We start from the raw sequence: 6,001 nt of genomic DNA on the forward strand, positions 1-6,001 counted from the left end.
GAATAACCTCGAGTGCGTCAACCCAGTGTTGTGCAGCGGTCGGCCGTGTGCGAATGGCCAGGCTCTCGCTCGTGCTCCGTGCTCAGATCTGGGAGAGAGAGGGAGTAGAGGCCGTGTCGATGACGCCGTCGCCAAGCCAGAACCGCCCATGCTTCTTGCCTTGCCCCGCCCTCATGACGACCTCTCCATCGAAGCCCTGGGTGCTCGGATCGTGGTCTGACCCATGGAGCGACCTCGCCACCTCAGTGTACTCACTAATGCGGGAGTGGACGCTCGGGTTCGTGTATGTCTCGGGTAGGTCCTCCAGGTTGAAGGAGACGTCGGACATCGCCTTGCCCTTGTGGGCCATACACCATGCCTAGAAGTTCGAGCAAGCCTGGCCACTATGTGATGCCGACTGCGAGAAAGACAGCACGATGATTAGAAATCAGGCAGAACTGAGCGTGACAATAGATAAATCAATTCGCGTACCCATGCTTGTTTGTATCCGACGAGGTTGCGACTGCCTTGATGGTGTGCTGGACCTTGCATCAGCAAACGACAGTCTCGGGCATCCCTGTGCATCTTGAGGTACTCCTCCATGAACCACCTATCCACCACCATCGCCCAGCACTCGGGATACGCTTGGCACCACCAGGGAATCATCTACACGTCATCAAGTATTGAACATATAAGAAGATCAAATTAAACCAACTTAATCTCAAAACGAATCAATATTGATGTTCTTCATTTACCTCAAGGTACTGCTCCTGGGTCAGCTGCATCTCTCTTGCATCTTTCTTGGTTTTCCTCTCTCCAAGCTTCAACCCGTAGTAGGTTACGATGGCCTGGATGCGCACCTCGTGATGCATGTCGGTGACGAGTTTTTTACAGGCTTTGGTAGTCGCCTGCTCCACCCTGGCCTCAAATCCCTCCTCGCATCTGTAATAAGTCTGCATACAAAAGCAATGTATCCATTCATTATTTCAAGAAAAGTCCAATGAATGCGACGTATTGAGCAATGTTGTGCGAGGGAGACTTACCCAAAACTCTGCCTTCACCCGTGCCGCCTTGTTGGGGTACTCCGCATCGGAGGTGACGACATAGTGGTCAAACGAGTAGGCTGGCTCCGTCTTCGATTCGTACGTGACAATGTCGGGGAAGTGTTGCCTGCACAGAAGACCTAGGATGCCGTTGACTAGCCGTGCGCTACCACCCAACACAACCACCCAGTTATTGCACAAGTGATTAAGAAAAATTATTTGTTTTTTTCATCATATCATATGAAGTAGTGGTGATAACATATACAGTTAGTTAATTTTGTCCTTCGGGGCGAATCACTGGGCGTTGGTGAGGAAGCGAAACCTATGGGAGGCTCGCGGGACCTCGCAAGTAGACACTCGAAGAGGAGTTGGAGGAAGCAGAACCCGTGCCTGCCGCCTCCCCCCCTCCTCCTCCTCCTCCTCCTCCTCCGTCTGTCGAACCAGCTCCTCGTCTGACTCGTCCACAGGCACCACCTCCTGCTGTGGCTGGCGGTCCTCCTCACGTGGCGTGGGAGGAGACGGCCCCCTCCTGCGGCTAGCGGTCCTCCTCCTCCTCTTGTTCGATCCCTCTGCCGCCCCCTCCGCCCCCTCCTGTGGCCAGCGTGGTCTTTGGTAAATCGAGTTCACAGACCTATGACGGTCGCCCGCCATCTTTGTTCAATCACCTGTAATAAAAAATAAAAATAAGACGTAATTAGAAATAGGTGCAAAAATGAACAAAACATAATTACAAAAAACATAGTAATACATGTATTAGAAATATATGTAAAAATGAACAAAATATAATTACAAAAAACATAGCATTACATGTACTAGAAATAATCTTCATGATTGAAATTAGCTGGATCATAGGTCTCGTCGTCACTATCAACATTGTCTAACTCATCAACACTATCCGAAGGAGGAATATTGTCTTCATTGTCATTGCCCAAATGTAATCGCTCAAGCATTTGTATGTCCTTCAGATTTCGCACCTCGTCTCCAGCGTCCTCGTCATCATCCCTTTCATTGTCTACTTCCATTCCTATCTCTTTGGTTAAGTCTATGTCAAACCTCCCTTGTAGCCCCTCTTCTTGATAGAACTCTCCATCATATGTGTTTGGGTTGAAGTTGTAATCTTCATCGTTTAGGACAGGTAGTTTACCGTGTGGCGATACCTTGTGCACAATAGACCAACCCTTAAGATGCTCGGTGTCTTTGCACGCGTATGACGTATAATAAACCTGGACGGCCTATTGAGCCACAATGTAGACATCTTTTCCTAGATAGACAAAATCCTGTCGAATCTCGACTAGCCCAAGCTTAGGGGTCTGTCTCTATACACCAGGATGAAACCAGTGGCATTTGAATATGACAGGAGTAAGAGGTTTGGAACCATAAAATGATAGTTCGTAGATTTCTTCAATTCTTCCATAATATTCGAGTCCATTAGTGCCGAGCGTAACAACTCCGCTGTTTGTGGTTTGTCGATTGGGCCGACTCTGCTCGTAGCTTGCTGTGTGAAAACGATATCCATTCACGTCATAACTGGTAAATGACTTGACCCTAACGGCACAGCCGTTTGCAACCTGTCTCAACTCATCACTTATAGGCGCATCAGTTTGGGCTTTCTATTTGAACCAACAAATGAAATCAGGGCTCCCTGGTCCCGCACCCCATGAAAGAAGGGTATCATTTTCTTGCGGGGTAGGTTGCCTTGATCCATGCCAGGATTGACAAAGAAATTCCCTGTACCAACGAGAAACAAGGGGGTTGGACGACAAAACAAGGACATACAGCGAAATGAAACAAGTTCGTTCAGAACTTACCGAATGAACAGTTGCACCTCAACAAGGTTGGTCAACACATATAGCATGATACTGCGCCACTCTTCATTTTTCAATCGCTTAGTGGTCGATGCACTTGCGCTTCTGAGTTGCCCTTGGAAAAGGCTGAGGTTCGATTCATTTTTGCTAGCATTGTAACGAGGGGGTGGATTATGAACATTAAGAAGTTTCTCAGTGTAGTATTTCTCTATGAAGTTCGACACCTCCTCTAGAATGTATGCCTCTGCAATGGAAGCCTCAATTCTGGCTTTATTTCTATATTTTTTGCGAAGAGTCTTCAGACATCTCTCGATTGGATAGCACCAACGGTTCTACACAGGCCCCCCATCCATGCCTCATATGGGAGGTGCACAATCAAATGCTGCATCGACAAGAAGCAAGCGGGTGAAAAGATCTTCTCCAACTTACAGAGCAACACGGGTGCTGCTTTTTCCAAGTCATCAATGACGGTCTGAGAGAGCTCCTTGGCACAAAGCTGGCGGAATAAGTAGCTCAACTCTGCCAGCACTTGCCAGACATGCTCCAGGACATAGCCTCGAACCATCGCCGAAAGAAGCCGCTCAATCCATATGTGGTAGTCATGACTCTTCATCCCATTGACTCGTAGAGTGCCTAAGTTAACTCCCCTCTTTAGATTCACTGCATACCCATTAGGGAACATTAGCTTCTTGATCCATTCAAGTACTTCCCTCCTTTGGTCCTTTTTCAAGACGAAATCGGCCTTAGGCCTTCTCCAGGTCTTGCCACGACTAGGAGGTTGCATCTCTAGATTTGGTCTATCACACAACATTGCCAGGTCTACTCTAGCCTTTGGGTTGTCCTTAGACTTTTCAGTGTCCATGAGTGTTGCCCAAAGTGCCTCGGTGACATTCTTTTCAATATGCATTACATCAATGTTATGTGGTAGAAGAAGGTCATCGAAATAGGGGAGCCTCGTCATGCCCGAGATATAAGTCCACATATGCTGCTCACCATATCCCACAAAACCACCTTCTTCATTGGGCACGAGAGCACCTATCTGAGCATGAACCTCAGCACCATTCATCATCCGCGGTGCAGGGTTTGTCACTTTGACACCTTTCGTAAAGTTCTTGATGTCTTGTCTGAATGGATGGTCAAGAGGTAGGAATTAACGATGTCTGTCGAACGACGAATACTTGCCACCCTTCTGCAACCAAATAAACCTCACACCTTCCTTGCATATTGGGCATGGGAACTTCCCGTGAACACACCAGGCGCAGAATATCCCATATGCCAGGAAGTCATGCAGGGAGTAGTGGTACCAAACGTGCATTTTGAAGGTTGTCTTTGTAGCTCGATCATATGTCCATACCCCTTCGTCCCAAGCACGGACTAATTCATCAAACATGGGCTCCATGAACACACCCATATTACTCCCTAGGTGTCCAGGAATTATCAATGACAAGAATACGTTATATCATTGAAAGGAGACACTGAGGGAGAGATTAAGGGGGATAACAAAGACGGGCCAACATGTGTATGGGGCAGCCATCATTCCATAAGGATTGAACCCATCTGTTGCCAACGCGACACGTACATTACGAGCCTCATCTGCTTTTGTCATGATGTTTGTCATTAAAGCGGATCCAAGCTTCACCATCGGATGGATGTATCATCTTGTCAGGATTGTATCGTTTGCCATTTTTGTGCAATGTCATATGTTTCACGGATTCCTCGGTCATGTATAGCTGTTGGATCCTCGGTAGGAACGGAAGGTACCGTAGGATTTTCATGGGGATTGTAAGTTGCCTCTTCTGGCCATCATCAGAGTCTACCTCCAGGTACCTGGAGGATTTACACTTTGGACAGAACTTTGCATGCTCATGTTCTTTCCTAAATAGGACGCACCCTTTCAGACAAGCATGTATCTGCTCATACAGCATCTTAAGTGCTCGAAGGAGTTTCTGTGACTCATACATGCTCTTTGGCAGAATGTGGCCCTCCGAAAGTAGAGTGCCAATCACGGCCAACATCTTATCGAAGCCAGGTCGACTCAAGTTTAACTCGGACTTCAACCCCATTAAGCGTCCAATGGCATCCAGTTGAGACACCGTTGACTGATCATGAAGGGGTTTCTATGCCGAGTCCATCATATCGTAGAACACCTGTGCGGCTGCCTCCATCTCCTCCTTCTCACGTCCCTCATCGAACTGTCCTTGGTGAAAGTCATCTATCATGTCTGCTACCCCGGCATCAGCATCAAAAGCCTCCACCCGTGGTCTCACCACCTCCTCTCTTATACGATGGGCTTCACCATGGTGGACCCACCGGGTGTAGTCCGGCGTAAATCCATTCTTCACAAGATGTTTACCCATTTCCACCTTGTTTACCCTTCTCCTGTTTCCACATTTGCTGCAGGGACACAAAACTAGGCAATGTCCTTTAGCAGCGTTGCCAAATGCACTGTTCAAGAAAGCATCGGTCTTGTTCATCCATTCTATGGTGTAATCACTCTGACTTCTCTAGCCCGTGTACATCCACTGACGGTCATCCATCCTCTAACATATGTATCAGCGAGTAATGTAACCATCAATTGCATCTACATGGTGTTCCTACTGTCTAATAGGTGAGAATAGGTCCTAATCCCACCTGCAGATGCGTAGATGAGGTTAGTTTCCATGCTCTACTCCTATCCGAGATAGAATTTCGGCAACACCTCCTTGCTGTTCTCCAAATACATGTCCTGCCAAAAAAGAGTGTGTATCCAGAGAACAACAGGGAGGTGATGCCGAAACTCTATCTTAGACCAGAGCAGAACATGGGAACTAACCCATCTACGCATCCGTAGACTGTCCAAAAAGCGTGGACAATCCAAAATAGATACGGTCATAGATATGCAAAGATCTGCATACCTCCAACTGTATCTCCTTCGAATGGGAGACACCTAACTGGGTTACGCGATCTACGACAATGATACGAAAAGAGGGGTCATACCTAGGGTGGTGGCGGAGTCAGGCTAGCGGGGCCATGGCGGGTCGGTGCAGTGGCGAGACGATGCGGTGCAGGCAGACCGGCACGATGGCAAGAACTCCGACTCAACTCTGATGGGCTCTTCTCTACAAAAAATGGAACAAAATACTATCATTTACAAAAAAATTCGGCAGAACCTCCCCTACACGGTGAGGTTTCCAA

Source organism: Miscanthus floridulus, chromosome 2 (genome assembly GCF_019320115.1).
Source record: "Miscanthus floridulus cultivar M001 chromosome 2, ASM1932011v1, whole genome shotgun sequence".
NCBI classification, from domain to species: Eukaryota; Viridiplantae; Streptophyta; class Magnoliopsida; order Poales; family Poaceae; genus Miscanthus; species Miscanthus floridulus.